Source organism: Coffea eugenioides, chromosome 1 (assembly GCF_003713205.1).
Source record: "Coffea eugenioides isolate CCC68of chromosome 1, Ceug_1.0, whole genome shotgun sequence".
In the NCBI taxonomy this organism is placed as follows: Eukaryota; Viridiplantae; Streptophyta; class Magnoliopsida; order Gentianales; family Rubiaceae; genus Coffea; species Coffea eugenioides.
This window is the reverse complement of record NC_040035.1, coordinates 34,743,481-34,763,742: the sequence shown is the minus strand read 5'-3', so window position 1 is coordinate 34,763,742 and position 20,262 is coordinate 34,743,481. Positions and strand designations below refer to the sequence as shown.

The 20,262-nt window shown below is 40.2% G+C and overlaps 1 pseudogene; it reads right to left on the bottom strand.

Moving 5' to 3' along the window:
* Positions 1–10,646: 10,646 nt before the first annotated feature.
* Positions 10,647–13,590, bottom strand: LOC113771094 (annotated as a pseudogene).
* Between the last annotated feature and the right edge of the window lie 6,672 nt (positions 13,591–20,262).

Below are 20,262 nucleotides of genomic sequence, written 5' to 3'. Positions count from 1 at the left end.
CAAGAAAAGAAGTCAAGTTCCCAAAATTGCATTTTCTAAGAAATCGGCAAATTTCAGCTTTGCATGTCAAAATTAGAAAAATCAGATCTTGCACTCAGTAAGTCCAAAATTGGAAAACTTTACACCGTTGGAAACTAGTTTCAAAATACTAAAGTTCCTAGAAGACACCTTTTCAAAATTCTAAATAGAAGGCATTCAATTTTCAGCTCAAAGTGGCTGATCTAAGTAAGCATGACAGTTTCAGTCATGTTTTTCGGCAATCTTTGGAAATTCGGTAAAATTCACAAAAAGTGAACTAGCCATGAGTTCCTAACAAAGTTTCAAACAGGACAAACAAAACTAAATTCAGAGTTTTGAGCGTAAAGATATAGTAGCTTAAAATCGGCGGACTTTTGTACATTATTCAGAAATTTTCCAGATTTGAAGAGCAGACTTTGGGACTTCATTTGAGTATCGAAATGGTCTTAGAATAACACCAAATTTGGTAAAATTATACTTCCATATGAGAAGTACTCCTCTATCAAATTTCACGCAAAAACTCATACGTCAAGGTAGTTAAAAGAACTACCAAAATTTAGGAAATTCTTAAAGCAAATATGCCATCTCACCCTTTTCTTTCTTTCCAAAAGCTTAGTACTATGAAATCAGTCCCAAGTCATTCCATTTTGAAACCAAGGGTCCAGAAACACTTAATAAGTAGTTCAGAGGTAATTAACATCAAGATTTTCGAAATATAACTTCCCAAGTCAGATTTGACCATTCGGCCAAGAAGAAAGGAAAAGTTTCCAGTTTTCCAGTTTTGTCGCATTTTAGAAATCTGGCCATATCTCACTCAATACAAAAATTGAGAATGGTTGGTGGCGTTGGAAACTAAATTCCAAAATCTACATTTCATCAGAAGAAATAATTTCCAAAATCAGTTCACAAGTAGTTCCAAATCTGGCCTCAAGTTACAGCTTCTCATTTCCATTCGAATGAACAGGCTAAACAGAATAGCCGAATTTATCAGTTCACTGCAGTTCACACAAGACAAACTAGATAGTGATTTTTATACTGTTTTAAAGCTAAGAATGTCTAGTTTCAAATGCCACAAACGGCACTCGATTTTGACTTTTGTACAAAGAGTTATTTCAATCAAAGATACACTGTTCAGGCCTTCGGATGACCATTTCCAAATTTCTTGCAGTTTCGAAAATTCTAGTTTTGATCAACCAAATGACATGATTTTCGGAAGGCATTTTGCACATACAATATATCACATATATACATCAGTTTCACATTCATTTAAGCATCAAAAATTTGAAATATGAACAAGATAATAGCAAGACAGATTCGGCCAGCTTGCTTCCTCTCACGGTTTTCTATCTTTCTTTTTCCTCTTCTAGTTTCTTCTAGTAAAACTCATCACAAACACCCTAACACACACATAAACATCATGGCAGCCCTCATTTAACCAAGGTGGGAGTTCATAGAGCCCACTTCAACCAACCAAACCCAAGCAACAACAACAAGAAGGAAGCTACAAGCTTCAAAACCAAGAAATGAAACAAGAAAGTAAAAGCTTTGGTGGAGATGTTTATACCTTCAAAACTCAGGATGAAACCCCAGATTTTTGGTTTGAGAAACTCCTTAGAACAGCCCCTAACAAGTCGGCCTTCTCTTCCCTTCAAGCTAGAGTGGTACTCCAAGTTGTGAGTGATTTGGTGGAGATTTGGTGAGTGATTTGAAGCTAAACAATGGAGTTTTTCTTCTTCCTTTCCTTGTCTCTTTGGTCTGGCCAAAAATGAGGGAGTGAGGAGAGAGAGATGAGGGTTTTTGTGTGATGGAAACTTGGAGAGAAAGAGTGAAATAGTAGCCATAAGTGTTGGGCAAAAAGTTAACTCTTAATAGTGCCCAAATGGGGTTTTGTACTACCACTTTCTCTCGGGTTTGATACACTTGTGCACTAATTCTCCAAGATACTTCCTTTAATATGATAATTACTCACTCTTATTAGTCTAATATTAATTTTTCAAATCTCCAATTAGTTGTATCAGCGCGACTTTCGGAAAACTATCGACGCGTACACGGTAATAGTTTGATTTAAACTCACTCATATCTAATTTCTCAATTAACTTTTCTTAGTCTACTATTAATCATCCTTATTGCTCCAAGACTAATGTACTCTCGGATCGAATTTACCTCAAAAAATGTGTATTTGCTATTTCTCGCTAAACGAGCCGTAGAAAAATTAAATTTGCTAACGAAACGTTTTAAAATTATAAAATGGACATTTTTGCATACAAATGGACTTGAAACGGATGAAATAAATTAGTTGGGGTAAACGGGTGAATAAATAATTAAATAAGCCAGTAAAATAAAAATAAGAAAAAATCCGGATTCTCACAAGAAGTATCTTTTTGTCGAAAGAAACCACCCGAAGGTAGCAGCCATATTTAAGTGGCAAGTTTGGTGGGAGGTAAGGGTTGAACCCATTACCAACAGATCAAGAAGCTGTTAGGATCTTATCATTCGGGCAGAGTAAGAAGATCAACAGGAATAATTGATCTCTCTATAGCTCAATTTTCTCTCTCTCTTCTCGATGTCTATTTTCTACTTTGACTTCATTTTTCTTTAGGAAGGGCGGCTAGACTTTTCTTATCTAGTTGAAGGATAATTAAGGTTTTGGTTCAATAAAATTAATTGTGAGATCAAATTTGTTTTTATTCTACAACCTATTTATTTGAGTATCGAATGTTCTTTTGTACATATCTTTATGATTGTTTCATTATGATTGTTCAACCTATATTTAATCACTAGCAGGTCTACTAGTTTATTATTCTTTATAATCTACTGCTAAGTTAGAAATCAAATCTGTAATTGTTTGATCCCTCTAATTTGTGTAGCCACTAAGGTTTATTGATTTGGTTAGGGGAAGGGATGGATTGGATGATATGAAATAAGAAATGAAAGGTCCTAAGCTCGAAATCTCCCATTTACACTTGAAAAAAAAAAAGAAACTTGGTTCAAAGTTGAAATGTTTTGGGTCTATGGTTTATGCTACAAAACCAAAAAAAAAAAGGTGGATCAGCCAATTATCTTGGGTACAAAGTTGGTTTCAGAGCAAATCCCATACATAAAAATAATAATAAAATTGTGGAACAGCCCATTGTCATGGGTATTATAATTGATATCGGAGCAAGTTTCATCTGATTTCTGCATCAATGAACATGGGCAAGATAAAATTACATAGTGCAATTAATGGCTCAGATATGTTTAATTTAAATTTAGCCAAACCTTTGGCTATATTAAAAGTTGAACCATTTTTTCTACCTTGTCAACTTCCAATACACAATTTAACATGAATATAAATTTTTCGTTAAGTGTAATAATTAATCCTTAAAGCCTCAAATTTACATAAATAGTCGTGATTCACATGCAGATTCTCTAAGCAGAAATATGTGAAAACCGTTGTTGTGCAGAGTGATAGTTAAGCACTTTTTCTATTTATTTATTTTCTGGCTGGATTGGATGAAAGTATCTCAAGTTATTTTTATCTAGAAAATACATACCCAAAAAAGACTTTTTTTTTAAAAAAAAAAAAAGAGAGAGAGAAAGACGTAGGCAAATCTCAGGAAACATGTGGTCAGAGGCATAGGATGTTTTTCTCGTTTTCAAGGGTAAACAAACAGATACAATGATGTGTAGTTAAACCAGCAGACATGAGTTCATTACGTAAACAGTTCTTGATAAAATTGATATTAGCAATTGGTGATCAAAGTTTACTCCTTAAGAAACAGTTGGATTAACCATCTGACAAAAGGAGAGTCTTTTGGCCTATAGTTTTCCATTTTAATCTGCGCATGCATTAGACAGATGACAGCTTAGTTGTGATTTTGAAGCGTGAAGCTTCCCGTGAAAAGAGCATGGACTATAGTCATTTTGTCATGATATCCTGCTTAATTTTTTTCTCAGATTCTTCATTTTGTCACGATGTTAACTACTTTTTTATTTATTATTATTATTTGTTGATTTTATGTTATAATTTTATTTTCTCGTAGTTTGTTAATTTACACATTTTTCAATATTACCAATTTATGACAAGTTTTAGCATTCTTTCCTATCTTTCCAAAATGAAAATTTAAATTTATGCACAGAAAAAAATGCTAGGGGTTCACAGTTTTTGGATTAAATTTTTATGTTAACTTTCATATTATTTAGTCCAAATTTTTATGTTCTTATTGTTCAATTATTAAATAGTATGTAATTTTGCGACATAGCCGACGGACGAAAAAAAAATTGTAATTAGACCTATTCAGCATTATAAGTAAATATTTAAAATTAATGCTGGGTGCAAACTGCAAAGGGTGGTATAAATTGAAAATTTGGCTTACAAAATAAATTTAGATGAGTTTGTAAAAGGTTAGAATAAATGGATAATTGGGTTACCCAACTCTTTTTTTAACTTACCCATTTATACACATCTAATTTTTTTTAAATTAAAAGGATACTTTATTAAGACTGAGATAGAAACTAAGTACAATAATCGGAGGAAGGCCGCCCCCTTACCTCTGGAACGAAAAACGAAAGTTACAAAATTTTGCATATCTAGAGCCAATAACCCTCTAGTACGGCCCGGTAGTTGAGCTACCGTGGAGAAAACTTCAAAGAAGCCCCGCGCCTTGGCATAAGATGCCAGTGAATCCGCCACAGAATTCCCCTCCCTATAATAATGAGACAACCGATGACCCTCAAGGGCAATCCCCCGAATAGCCCGAACGATAGGTCGAATGACAGTAGGGACACCCCAGGACCCCCTTAAACAACTGACCAAGACCAGGCAGTCAGACTCAACAACTAACTGGGAGATCCCCATTTGCCACCCTAGCTAAAGACCTAGTAAAAGAGCACGCGCCTCTGCTTGCAAGGCATTCACAGGACCAAAAAATCAGCAAACGCCAGGATAAACCTACCGCATGAGTCCCTAATCACCCCGCCACCGCTCCTCCCATGAGATGTGGCACAGTCATCCGTATTTAACTTACAAAACCCATCCTCCGAACACACCCAATGCACCAAGGTCGAGGTTAGTGGCCTCCGCACCGCAGACATAGAGTCAAGGAGCTCCGTCCACGAAAACGACCATTGCGACATGGCCAGGAAATACACTTGGACTAGCAACCGCAACTCCTGAATGACCCATCCCCGAACCTGTCCAACCGAGATACTCCGACCGTCAAAACGGGCCGTGTTCCTTGCCCGCCATAGAAACCATAGAATAAGTAAGGGCAGCGTTTGGTATAGCCAACGCAGTGCCCTTTCTCTGACCGGGGTGAACCACCATCTAAAACACCGGAACCTAACATTACATACTGAGGATGAAGAGATGCTGAGCTATTGTTCAAAAAAACCCCAAAGTTTGTCTGCCAAGTCACTAGTAGCGAAAACATGTTGCAACATTTCTGACTAAGGCCGCGAGCAGTAATGGCACTTAGAAGGGCCATGAACCTAAAACTTTGCCAACACTGCATCCACGGGCAACCGTCCCTGTAGCAATCGCCACATGAAGAAAGACAACTTTGGAGGAATTGCAGAGTGTCAGATACACGCAAAGGACCAAACCCGGGCTCCAGCTGCCCGAACTAACTTATAGGCCGACTTTATAGAGAAACCTCCCGAGGGTTCTAACTTCCAAATAGGCCTGTCCGAACCTGTACCAAAACAAAAGAAGGTTTCAGCCACCGCCACTGCAAGCTCCGAAGGAAGGGATGCCAGGGCCAAAAGATCCCATTAATTCTCCCTCTAAAATCAATTAATCTTTGCATCAGACGCTAACTCTGGGAACCTCCATGCCAGCGGACCAAGCTCACTCCAATTGTCCCACCAGAAAGAAAACTCCCCTCCAGACAAATCCCACTGCAACCACATCTCCATGGAACACCGAACCCCAAACATCTGAGCACAACTAGCAGAGAACTTAGGCGAAATATCACCTGATTAGGATGTAAACCTCCAACATACTTGCCCCACATAAACTGAGCCCATAGTGACTGGCCACCCCTAAATAACCACTAAAACTTACAAGAAAAAGCATCAATAATCGTTTCTAAAGACCGGAAGCCTACCCCTCCTTCCTCCACAGGGCGGCACAACTGCGACCATGCCGTCCCAAAAAACCTGGCAAACATCCTCTCCAACTCAGCAACTACCCCCCTCGGAGGCACCAGCACTGCCAAGAGATGAATCGGGATAGAGGTCAAAACATGCTTAATGAGTAGAGCCCGAGCACTCATGGATAACCACCGACCTCGCCAAGCTGTTAACTGCTGTGAGACTTTATCCAGTAAGCCAGTGAACAACCCTTTCACCAGTCTCCCAACATACAGCGGGCAACCCAAGTAGGTGACTAGCAGATCCTTGGCGGAGAAACCCGTAACTCACAAGATCACCCTGCGACGTGCAAGAGACACTTTGTTGCCCACCAGGAAGCAACTCTTAGACGCGTTCACCAGTTGCCCAGAGGTCCTCTGGTATTTATCTAGTACGTCCATCACACATGTCAGTGAGCGTGTAGTCCCATTGCAAAATATAATGATCTTATCAGCATAAACGAGGTGTGTCAACGGGGGGCAACCTCGAGCAACCGGATACGACGAAAACTGCCGATTCCCCACCAGGGCGTTCAAACCCCTCGAGAGTACCTCAACCGCAATGATGAACAAGGTCGGAGATAAGGGGTCCCCTTGCCGTAATCCCCGAGATGAGCGAAAAAAACGACAGGGTTTCCTATTCACCAACACGGAGAAATGGCAAGAAGAGATCAACCGCCAGATTATGTCTATCCATTATTCCCCAAACCCAAATCTGTGCATAACATGTATTACGAAACACCAGGAGATCCGGTCATAAGCTTTGGCCATATCCAATTTCCAAGTGGCATTAGCACCCCTAACCTTTCTTCCCAACCCCAAACACATTTCTAGAGCCAGCAGGATATTATCATATATCTGCCTGCCCTTGACAAACCCACTCTGTTGGGGCAAGATTATCTTAGGCAGAATAGCCTCCAGACGCAGTACCAGCAATTTAGAGAAAATTTTATTCACAAAATTACACAAACTAATAGGCCTAAACTCCGAAAAAGAAGATGCACTTGGTACTTTCGGAATCAAAGCCAACACGTAGCTGTGAACCCCCAAGGTAACTCCGCCCCCACAAAAAATTCCCTGACCGCTCTACACACATCCCTCTTCACAGCGTCGCAACACGTAGTAAAAAAAGATCCGGTAAACCCATCAGGCCCCGAACAACTGTCCCCATTCATCTGGAATATCACTCTTTGAATCTCGTCTTCAGTAGGCAACTGTTGAAGAGCCTTATTGTCATGCTTCGATACCACAGAGGGGATAATGTCTAGGAGGGAGTGATCCATTGGAACATGTGTTGGTTGCACCAACACTTCAGAGAAGTACTCAATCGCCATGAATTCTATTTTGGGACTGCTCTTCCACCCACCTGCCATTCATATCCTTTATACGGTGTATATAACTACGCACGCGTCGTTGCTTAACCTGTGCATGAAAAAACCTAGTGTTAGCATCCCCTTCTTTGAGCCACCGAACACAAGATTTCTGGCGCCAATATCTAGCTTCCCGCAACAGAGCCTCCTTGAGGTCACACTGCGCCTGGGTAAGCAGACGCTCACCTTCCTCCAATGGGTTCGTCTGCAAGGACCCTTCCAATGCAAGGACCCGTTCTTTCCCTTCCCGGATGCGATCGGTAATATTTTCAAATACCTCCTTATTCCACACCCGCAATGCAACCTTTACCGCCTTCAACTTCGATAATAAAACCCTGACCGGGCGACCCTCACACTCCACCTCCCAAGCCTTGCGGACTACGTTAATAAACTCCCAATGGGATCTCCATACCTCCAGAAATCGAAAGCTACGAGGGCCACAGCCTACAGCAAGGGAGCAAGTTACCAGCAATGGAGAATGATCTGAAACCACCCTAGGCAAGTGCGTCACTGAAGTGTTAACCGCCAAATCAAACCGCATCTGATTCACTAGAGCTCAATCCAGATGCTTCCATATCTGGGTCCTCTTATTACACCAAGTAAACTTGGTGCCAGAGAAACCCAAATTCGTTAAGGCCGCACCCTCAGTGAAATTTAAGAATGACTCCGCCTCATCAAACCAAAACGGCTGCCCTCATTTTTTCTCTTCTATGCTAGCAATGACGTTGAAATTCCCCAGAAAGATTGTCGAGACTCCCATTTGACTCGCCCGAAGTAACTACTGCCAGAACAGCCCCCGTTCCTCAAGGGCACACGATGCATGGATAAAAGTCGGTAGAAAGGGACATCGGAAGTAGCTATGGGTAATCTTTACTGCCAAAAACTGAGGAGAGGCCACAGTAATGTCACATTCGTACTCAGCATCAAAGAATAGCCATATTCTGCTTTCATCATTCGAAACACCAAATAGGAAACCCAGTTTTCGGGGTATAACATCCAAATGCTCACGACCTACCAACGGCTCACAGAGAGCTATCAACGAGATGTGGTGCATACGTTTCAACTTACCTAGACGAGCTATCATAAGAGCGTTGTCCATCCCTCGAGCATTCTAGAAGAGTGACTTAATCATGGCGCTGCGTAGTAGGAGTTCGCGAAGGTGAACCACCATTTCTCTTTGAGCGATGACGAGTGATCAGACCATCCAAAAGCTTCCGCCTATCCTCCAGTGGCGGAGCACAAAACGCGTCAGCCTTGCGTGGAGATAGGTTCAAAGTAGCAACCATGGATTGCTGTTGTGTGCTCACCTCCTCCTGAACTTGTTCCCCCAGGTCATTCGCCACTACCTTCTCAGCCTCCGCTGCTGGAACGACCTCAACAGCTAGGACAGAGGCCGTATTCTTGTTGCCAGCATCTGATTCGCCATCATCTGACTCAGCAGCAACCTGGTCAGCGATAACATGTATTAGTCGATCCGCTGCCGCCCTTATAGCCTCCTCCACCACTCCAGGTAGGCAAATAGTCAGCTCATCCTGAGGCAACGCTGGGTTCGTAGGCGCCTGATTCACGTGATCCGCGGGCTCCAGGTCAGTTTTATCGCCGCCTAGAGTCGAAACCAACTGCTCCCGTGGCTCCTCCATCGCGATCAAACCAGAACCGTTTATAGCAGTAATATCCACAGCAGGAGCCACTGGAGGGGGAGGTTACAACACCTGCAACCCCTTCTCCGAGCAGCCCAGAAGAGATGCTCTCACCTCCTGCAACCCCTTTTCCGCTCGACCCCACCCGAACTAGGGTTCTGGTTCTTTTCCACCGACGGTGGCCGAAGTTCAGGGTGCTTCACATGGCAGTTCTCCTTACCATGGCCCTGACGATAGCAAAAACTACAATACTTGGGCAAATTTTCTGGGTTCAGAGGCTGCCAAAAGCCATCCCCATCCCCCATGTCGACACAAACCCTCGCAGGTAGCGGTTTTAATAGGTCGACCTTGACACAGACACGAGCAACATTCGGCTGAGAAAACGAAGACGTAACAGAATCTACAAACAAAGGGGTGCCAAGACAGGAAACAATATTGAATAGGCATTGTTTGTCGAACAGATGGATAGGTAACTTAGGTAAACTAAACCACACCGGAACCAGGCAGGATTCACGATCCACATAGAATTTGGAGGACCACTTAAAAACTCTCATCGAGCAACCGTGCACAAATCATATATTCCTAACCTATATCCGAAGAAAATCTGCCTCGTTTTTAAATTGAATCAGGACATGCCTGAAATCCAACAGCCCCACTAACACAGAATCCTTCAAGTTAAGGGAAAAGAAGAACTTACGCAAATCTGAAAGTAGCGGCCGACCTCTAGAGAATTTGTCGACCAAGGAGAAACGGAACGCAGACGCAATGGTGGAGATATCTGCCGCATCAAACATGACTGCAGGTTCCCTCCGATGAGTAGCCATCGTGGCCTGAACCTATCGCACCTCCAGCGAAGGGAGTTGCGCAAACAATGTCGAGAGGCACTTTTTCGTGAAGGACGGAGGAGAGCCCGTGTGACCCCCCTATGCGGTGGGGGGCAGTCACGGCCGCCATGGAGCCACAGTTCCAAACAGAAAACCTAGTTGCCGTAGTTCTCTAGATAGAAACCCTCGTCTTGTCCTAATGGTAGAAATTACATCAACCTTTTATACACATCTAATTAAATGGGTATAAATGAGTTGACTTACTTATATCCATTATCTATTTTAACCCGTTCAAATCCATCCAAGTCATCCATTCTGACACCTCTAATGGCGATGACAGATGAAGTATAAAATATAAATCTCCTTTGGGATTTACATCCGAGTGGCCAAGATTTTGCCATTAAACTGTTCATCAAGTCACATTCTTGGGTTAAGAACAGTTGAGATTACCTTTCAAGGATAAGCATGACAGTTCACATGATAAGGGAACTTTTTGGCAAGAAGCAAATTCATGATGATTAACTTTAGTGCTTACAAGAGTAAGTTTTAAGGATCAATAATTTTGATTTGAGAAAATAGACGAGATCATATACACAACTGATCAATACAAGGTGAATAATTCATAGGTATATCTCAAGTCATAATCCATTTCATGATTGATCATACACTTTGGTTTAATCAGCTCTAGTTGGAAGGTGGAAGCTTTCCAACCAAGAAGGATGAGAACAATGTTAATGCTCGGGCAGGCTGATAACTAGGAACAAGATGTCTAACTCCCCTTACTGTAACAAAGGTCAAGTTTTCATATTCCATTACATAACCACCAACCTGAACAAGTACACAACATAGGATTAAAAAACTTAGTTTTCCTTGTACAACAATTGAACACAAGGATTCTTTTAACCAAAGAAATGAAAAGCAAAAAAAAAACCATATAATTTGCAGCTAATTCTTGTTTACCTCGCCTTGAGTGTACCAAGCATGCCAAGGATTTTTCGTGGAGAGCCTGAGTTTGTTCAAGGCATATCTAGTTGTTGTCACAGAACAAACACTATTTATGTCCCCACTGCGATTCAAAATGTTCAAATTTTAATCAAACGCTAACTGGATAGGAAGGTCCTCAGGCATTGATGATTTTACAACTCAAAATTTTCACTTCCTTACCTGTATGGCCAAAGGCTAATGCCACTTGAAATGAGCTCCTTGATTACAGGTAATACTGCGTCTGTCTCGTCATCCCAATTATGGCCTATGTAGCCACTGTGTGTTGAATTAAGTTTTTTTTCTTTTAAAAACTTAGTTTAATAAAATGAAAAGGAAAGTGTAAAAGTAAGTATCCATTGTGGATTTCTCGTATACTACTGGAAATAGAATAACAACACATCATATCATACGTATTTGTAGTTTTTCCAAGGTCCAGGGATTCCGGTGGTATTAGCATGAAGTGATTTTTGCACGGTAGGAGTATTTAGGCTAGTGTAAACATAATTATCCGAGCATGGATCATACTCATCTATCTACTTCAATCAGAGATATACTAGAAAGTATGTTAGTTTAATTTCGTTTTCATTTAGACCAGAAAATCAAAAAGGAAGAAAAGTGGTAGTGTGTCCAATCAAGTTTTTTGTACCGAAGGAGGAGTATTCGAAGAAGAAGAACACAAGGGAGCATAAATATTGTTACTATCAATATGGCCTTTTGCTGAAGATGTTTGGCTTTGGTATGCTTGACAAGCCTCTGTAGGAGGATCTGCTGAGGAAAAATTGCAATTGGAAACTATACCCCGATGGATTTCATCGGATATTAGGGCATGTGTCCAGTAATAATCATAAGTCGCCCTGTTTTATGTTTCAATATCATAGTCTCCATTCCCAATCCGAATTCCATGGACAAAGTATAATCATCATTTAATGTGTAAGGTAAGCTAGTTAAATTAAATAAAAACAATTGATGATTCAAGAAATAGAAAACCTACATCCAGTCCTTTCAAATTAATAACAGCCTGGTTAGTTATCTTTTGTTATAGAGGATCAATTGAGCAAGTTGAGGCACGTAATGGCCGGCATAACTTTCTCCAGTCATCAAAAAGTCCTTGGTTTTGTAATCTGGGAATCTTTCTAACCAATTGTATAGAAATGTGTAAGCGTCTGCAGCAGTTTTTGTCTCTCTGGTGATGTAATCCGACGATGTGTTTGAGTAAGAAAATCCAACACCAGCAGGAGATTCCAGGAAAATTATATTTGCCACTGTTTGTAGAACACAAAATTCATTGGTGGTGCTTATTCTAAGTCTTATAAGATAAATTCATAGCTGTTTCACAAATTATCAATTCCTACCACTGTTCCAGGCATATGGGTTTTTCCACAGCATTTTTCCACCTTTACCAACTCGAAATGGTTCGTGTTCGTTCATAGCTCCTGCCCCGAGTGAAGAGCAACCAGGACCTGTAGTCAAAGCTCACTGTTTAAGAAGTTCATGAATTTTCTACCTTCAAAACCAGAACCTACAAAGAATAATGGCAGTGAATTTGTACCTCCATTTAGCCAGAGCACTAGAGGCTTGGTAGATGGATTTTAAGACTCAGCAAAATAGTAGAAGAGAGCTCGACCAGTCTTAGGATCAACAGTTACATACCCTGAATATTGATCAAAATTCATGCCATTTGGTTCGCCTGGCAACGCTGTGATCTTGTCAGCTGCCTTCAGACCATCTTGGGCGCCAATGTCAACCGACGGATACTCGTTCCCCAACTCCTCATTCACATGATTGACCGATCTTTTTAAGCTACGAGCCTTAAGGGAATTTACAAGGCAGATAATATCCATAATAGCCATGTTCACCATAACATTATGTAGCAGATGCAACTAGGCAGATAAGAGTGAGATATAATACCAACGCACCTTTCATTTTTGGGATGTACGGCTAGCTAGATATCTGTAGTTTCTTTCTCGGATACGATGCTTCCATTTTATAGGTAGCTCTAAGAACAATGATTGAATTTTTTCTCGTTAGTGTACTTGTTCCTATTTACCAACCTAACATAATAATTGTATCAAATCAACTGGTATGATACAATTTTGGCATATATTTTTTTTCCAACAAACGATAACAATTTATAGATATTAACACTTGATATTACAAGGATTAGTTACAAAAAAAGGGATACTACCCTGCTGTCCTTCTTTACTAAATCAACCAGCCTTATTGGGAAATCATGTTCCCATTCAATGTCATGTACTAGCTTTACTGCAAATTGTGCTAGTACATGGCTGATTTCATTTTCTGTTCTAGGAATAAACACAAAAGAGCATCTGTCGAAACCTGATCTAATATCCTGTACATCTTCTAAAATAGTTGTAATGTTAGAATCATTCTCACTGCATCTGTTAATTTGCTCAACTACTGATTTGCAGTCTGTATGGACTATAATTTTTGTCCATCTAGCTTGTTTAGCCATTAGTAATGCATTCCTTATGGCAAGTGCTTCTTCTTTACTTGCTGTTCCCTTTCCCTGGGTGACAATTCCTTTAGCTCTCAGTAGCATTCCTTTCCAATTCCTTGCTATTATCCCTTGTCTAGTCCTAATCCTTTTGGCTGATATGGCTACATCCGTATACAATCTTACCATTTCTTTCCTTGGCAACTCCCTTCTTGAATGGAGTTCGGTACTGATCTGACCTGTAATCCCCTCCTGTTCAGGCTCCCTCTCTTGGTCAAACTCTAACTACTCAGCTTGTGCTTTTCGTACAGTTTTGAATGGTACTGGTTTGCATGTTCAAAAACTTTTTGTTTCTGGCTTTCCAGATTTGCCACGGGATGTTGATGGTGAGGTTAACTCTATCCTGTCCTTGTTCCATCGAGAGTGCTTGAGTAACTTTCTCCCACCAAAGCCATAGATTATGTTGCTTGTCCTGTATTCCATCCCATCTGACTGGAGCCATTTTCCATACTTCTGCTACATTTTCACAGGAGAAGAACAAATGTTCAATTGTTTCCTCAGCTTCCCTACAGCAGCCACATCTTCCTTCTCCCTTTCCCAGCCTTTTTGACAGCACCTCATTGACCGGTAAACAATTCTGCAAATATTTTCACATGAAATGTTTGAGCTTTGCGTTCACTTTCATATGCCATAACTTCTTCCACAGACTGTGCTTTCTTATCTCCCAACTTGTCTCAGCATCATGTCCTCTCAGTTCACATTGTTTGGCCTCAAATTGTCTTGCTACTACATTGCCAGTCTTAACGATGTACATTCCAGATTTGGAGTAGCACCAGATCAGCTTACCCTTTCTTCTTCCTATGCTAGTTGGGATATCTTTTATGAATTCAACATCCTTGTTACCGAACCATTTCTGGAGTTGTTCAGTTTTCCATCTCCCCTCTTCTATCAACTCATTTACCCATTCCAACGTGTAATCCTCAGGTTTTGTGCCGGACACCATGCCTTTTTCAGATCTAGTTATCCATCTGTCTTTCCATATACTTACCGACCTGCCATCCCCAATTCTTTTCCAAAGTCCAACTAATAGTAGTGATTTTGCACTGTGTATACTCTTCCAACTCCAGGAAGCTGAGTTTGAGGGATTTTTTTCCATCCAGTTTGGGTATTTCATGTATTTTGCCTTCATTACCTTGCTTACTAGCAAATTTGGAGCTGTTAAGAATCTCCAAATTTGCTTTCCCAGCAAGGCCGTGTTGAAAGCTTCTAAATCTCTAAATCTTATTCCTCCTCTTCCCTTAACTTCTGAAAGCTTCTGAAAGCTTGCCCAATGTACACAGGTTTCTTGCTCACCCTTTTCCCACTAGAACGTTGCAATTTTAGCTGTGATTTGTCTATATAAGCCTCTAGGGAGTCTAAAGCAAGCCATCACATATGTTGGCATTGCCATAATTACTGATTTGATGAGTATTTCCTTGCCCCTTTGACTCAGTAGCTTTGTTTCCAACCTTGAAGCTTGTTGTTGATTTTGCTCTTCACAAATCCAAATACTTTTGTCTTAGATCTTCCAATTGCCATCGGGAGCTCCAAGTATGATCTATTCCTTGCCTCTTTCATATTTTTCAATTCGTCCTTCACCTCTTTCTTCCTCTGGTCATGGGTATTTTTGCTGTAGAAAATAGTTGATTTCTCAAAATTTACCACCTATCCTGATGCTTTGCCATATCTTTCCAGAATGCTTTTGACCTTCCACGGCTCCTGTTTGTTTGCTTGGCAGCATAGTAGAGAATCATCTGCAAAAAATAGGTAAGAAATGGTCGGACTATCCTTGCATATTTGATTCCTGTGAGTTCCTTCTCCGCCACTGCTTTGTGAATAAGACTGGACAACCCTTCAGCACAAATAATGAACAGGTATGGTGATAAGGGGTCACATTGTCTAATCCTTCTACTCGATTGGATATAACCTACTTTTTGGCCATTTAGATTGAAGGAGTAAGATACTGTAGACAAACAAGTCATGATCCATCTGACAAAGATTGGATAGAAACCCATTTTCATCATTAGTCTTCCCACAAATTTCCATTCCACTCTGTCGTAAACTTTTGACATGTCAAGTTTTAGAGCCATGTATCCTACCCTTCCCTTCCTCCTATTTTTCAAAAAGTGAAGAATTTCATGAGCTACCACTACATTATCAAGAATTTGTCTGCCTGGGATAAAAGCTGACTGAGAGTTACTAATGCAGTGTTACAAAACCATTTTCAGCCTATTTGCTATGATTTTGGAAATGATTTTATACATGACAGTGCACAAACTGATTGGTCTATAATTTACAATAGATTTGGGAGCCTCAATTTTTGGAATCAAAGAGATAATAGTTTCATTTACAACTTTGAGAATGTAACCCATATGGAAAAAAACTATTAATAGCTGCCACTAAATCCACTTTGATAATATTCCAGTAGTGTTGAAAAAAGAGAGGAGACATACCATCCGTCCTTGGTGCTTTGTTTGGATGCATGGAGAACAAAGCTTACCTTATCTCATTTTCCTCCACTGGTCTTATCAGCTGCTTATTCATTTGGCTACAAATAGTGTTTGGTATCTCTGCAAGGATATCCTCAAAGTTGTCCGGACTTGTGGTGGTGAAGAGGTCTCTATAATATTCACTAAGTTCCTCCTCTATCTCTTGTTCATCCTTGCACCATGTCCCATCATTTTTCTGCAGAGTACTAATAGTGTTTCTCCTCTTCTTTGCCATTACCGTTGAATAGAAGAAAACTGTATTTCTATCCTCTTTTTTGAGCCATTTGCTCCTTGATTTTTGGCTCCAATACAGCTTTTCCTCCTTATATGATTTACTCAGCTGGGATTTTAGCTCAGCAACTTGTCCACATTTACCACCATCATTTCCTTCTCTCACCTTAATCAGTTTCTCCTTTAACTCCTTGATTCTTACTTTGGAATTACCTTGCACTTTTTTCCTCCATTCCAGAATAGCAATGCGACATTCCTTTATTTTCCTGGTCACTTTGAACATTCTGGATCCAAGGTGATCTTTTCTCCATGCTCCTTAAATCACCTCCTTTGTTTCTAGATTTTTGGTACATCTTTGATCAAAGTAGAACCTCCTCTTCTTCCTTTTGGTATCTGAATTAGTGTCAACTATTAGCATGAGATGATCTGATGCTTCTGTTTCACCATGATTGCATCGTGTCTTCTCATATCGTTGCACCCATTCTGTACTACATAGGCACCTGTCCAACCTTTCCTTCACCTCACCATCCCCATCCCAGCTATTGCTCCATGTCCACGGCACTCCTTGATATCCTAGATCAATCAGATTATTGGCTCTAATAAACCTGTTGAACTCTCTAAAACTACCTTCAGCTCTATCTTTTCCTTCCCACTTCTTCTCATTCGATCTCAAGTCATTAAAATCTCCCATAATTATCCAGGCCTCCCCCCATTCCTTCATCCTATCCTCTAAATATTTCCATTGCTCTTTCCGAGTGTTACTGTCTATGCTTGCATATACACCCACTAACCACTAGTGGCTATTTGTTTCCTTATCCTTTACTCGAGCAATAATGTACCATTCTGTGTTTCTTATCTGGTCTATCTTCACCTCATTGTTCCAGAATAACGCAAGCCCCCCTGCTCTTCCATCTGAGTTAACAAAATGACTATTCTCAAACTAATTCTCCTTTGCACCTTTCTCATGAACTTTTCCTGATTCTTTGTTTCACATAAGAACACCACATTAGAAGAGTGGAAGTTTAGAACTTTCTTCAGCTGGGGAATTGTTAAGGGGCCTCCTGCACCTTGACAATTCCAAACCACAGCCTTCATTTACACTGTGGAGGCATACGGGGGTTAGCCTCCAGTCTCCCAGTTGTTCTGTCCTTGATTAAGTCCAATTTCATGACTTTTACCTTTGGGATATTAGCCTCATCCTCCTCCATTGGTTGTGTCCCTTGAAGCAGACCTGCTACCTTCCTTTTTCCTCCTAGTTCCCTCATTTCATCTATGTTTGTAATTGCTTGGAGAGGGGTCCTAGACGGCCTCCCTTTTCTTCTGAATGAACTCCTTTTTTCCTTTTTGTTGCCAATCTCATCAATTACTTCTACTTTCCTCTCTTTCCTTGTGTCTGACCAGTCATTATTTTCTGCTTCTATCATCTTTTTTCCACTTTTCTCATTTGTGGTCTCCACCTCCATTTCCTTATTCTCTGAAGTTTGTGACGGTTGGTTCCCTCTGTTAAGTTCTTTATTTTCCATTTGTTTCTTCTTATCTTTCCCCTCAACTGAGACCATGACCATGTTTCCCCCCTTTTGGTTCTCCCTATCCACACTCCTCTGGTCCTTCAATATCTCATCCCACCTTTCTTCATTCTGCCTCCTCATTCTTTGTTCCTTCCCCTCTTTTTCCTTACCCTCCAACTCCACATGATTTCTTCCACCTATTGTTATAGTGGCTTCCTTCTCTTTTGTTCCTATTTTCACTTGGCAGCTTGTGTTCCCATTTTTGCCTTTCCTTCTTTCTATTACCTTTTCTGCTTCCACTCATCCCTTTAAAGGGGACACCATTATATTTCTAGCTCTCATCCAAGCTCCATATTGTTCCTCACGTTCTGCTATTCTGTCCCTTCCCCCCACATTACATGTCCTGTCACTATGCCCAATGATGCCACACCTATAGCAGAAATTCGGGCATCATTCGTATCTGAACTCAACCCACACTGCTTGCTCTTTACTGTTAACTTTTGTTCCTCGAACTAGTGGTCTAGTATCGTCCACCTCAGCCAAAATCTTCATGTGTCTCCCCTCTTTCCCTCCAATGGGAGTTCTAAAGTTTTAACTGCTTCCTTAACGAAACTAAACGAGCGAGCATAAATTTTTCGGGATTTGATAAGTATCTTGAATACTACTTAAACGAGTTCCATTTATTTGATTTTCTTGAAGCGAAACTCCTATGTTTCAAACTCTAGAGAGTTTTTCATTCGTCAATGATATTTTATCGCAGATTTGGACTCCAACCAAGGAGTTGGATCTGAACGTGATTTTTGAAAAGCACTACATTTTGGTGAGTGCTTCCAAATACCTGGTTAAACTGGACACTTGTTTTCAATACTTGATCAATGTAAATAAATGATATGTGATTTGTTTGATCAAGCAAGAGTGTACTTTATCGCACTTGTCCTAATATGGTATATACTTGTTTATTGTTACAATTAACTTGATATATTTGTACTTGAGTTGTAAGTGCGGAGCGGTAGTATGTACCACACTCAATCCGAGTTAGAGGTGCCTCTCATTTCCGTCTCCGTACTTTTATTTTGATTAAATCGATTGGAGTGTTATCTCATCGACATCTTGGGAACCCAAACTCCACTGGCTAGTTAATCGAGTCGAGCAGGCAAGGGTTTGGTCGATTAGATAACGAACCATGGGTAGTTAGTGATGTCGAGTGGAGTGTTATCTCCTCGACTAATCGGTATACTCGAGTATTATCACCAGTATTTAGTTGGTGTTCGGGCCCAGTAAGGGGGTTGAATGGTGGACGGATTGGAGTTAAGTGAAGTTCAACTGGACTGGTTACTTTACTTGAAAGTTGACGGAGTGTCAACTAATACTTGATCAAACTCTGATGAAGCAATGAAAATTTGGCTCCTGAGAGCCATCGGTATCCTTACACCTAGATTGTTATTCGTAGTGTTATTGTTTCTTTTAGAAAAGATTTTTTTTTTCACTCTTCATTTTAAAATTTGCTACTTGAAGTGTATTGTTCACTTTTATGAACTTGTTATACTCATTCTTTTGCTACGTTGATACTTGTACTTTTAAATAATGGTCAACTTGCTATTTGGAACCTCACTGGGCTTTTAACTCATTCCACTCCATTTGTTTTCCTTACAGGGGGTACGAGCGAGGCGTGAGATGTGTACAGACTAGCGTAGTCTAGTTATTTTAAATTTTTAAATTGTACTCACGCTAGCACCCGACTAGGGTTGTGTGTACTTGAATTGTAAACCCGTTAATGTATTTGGGCATGTATGAACCTTGTAGTTGGATCTGAGTACCGTTGTATATATTAAGCTGAAGGGATTGTGTTCTTTATTTTTCTACGTTTGTAAGTTATTTTCACGAGCTTTACATGAGTGAGTCCTGGCGAGAGTTGGGCAGGCAACTCGCTAAACTCTAGGGTACGCTCTAGGGGAAGGTGGGGTCGTCACACTCCAACTAGCACTTTACCTCTTCTTTATCTTATGTAAGTGTTTCATGCACCGATAACCTACAAAATATCACATGTTTATGCATTAATCTACTCATTTTGTAAGTTCCGATCACTAAATAACACTTGAAGCAATTTGCACCAAAAAGAGCTTAAATATAGCTATGAACCTCTAAAAATATGACAAAAGCTCGTGCAAAACTGTACGAAACATATACGAAATATTTACTTATCAAATTCCCCCACACTTGAATCATTGTTTGTCCCCAAGTAATACAATAAACCACTCAAGCAACAATTCAAGTGCCCAATAGAAAATATGCTTTCTCAAATTCACTTCTCACAACTTGACTATTAATCACGATGCAATTCTTCAAAATGCGCTCAATACTCATAATACTCAATAAAAGGGAAACAATTATACATAAATTTAACCACATTCAAATCATTCTCTCACCCTAACTTGTCTTCACAAATAACTGACTCATATAGTCACAAGGTAATAATTTCCTTTATATCCATTTTTTTTATTTTTTTTCAAAATTTTACTACAGGAGGGTATCATAAACATATACAAAATACCAACACCTGAACATTGCAAATGCCTTTTTACGCGAAGGTCGAC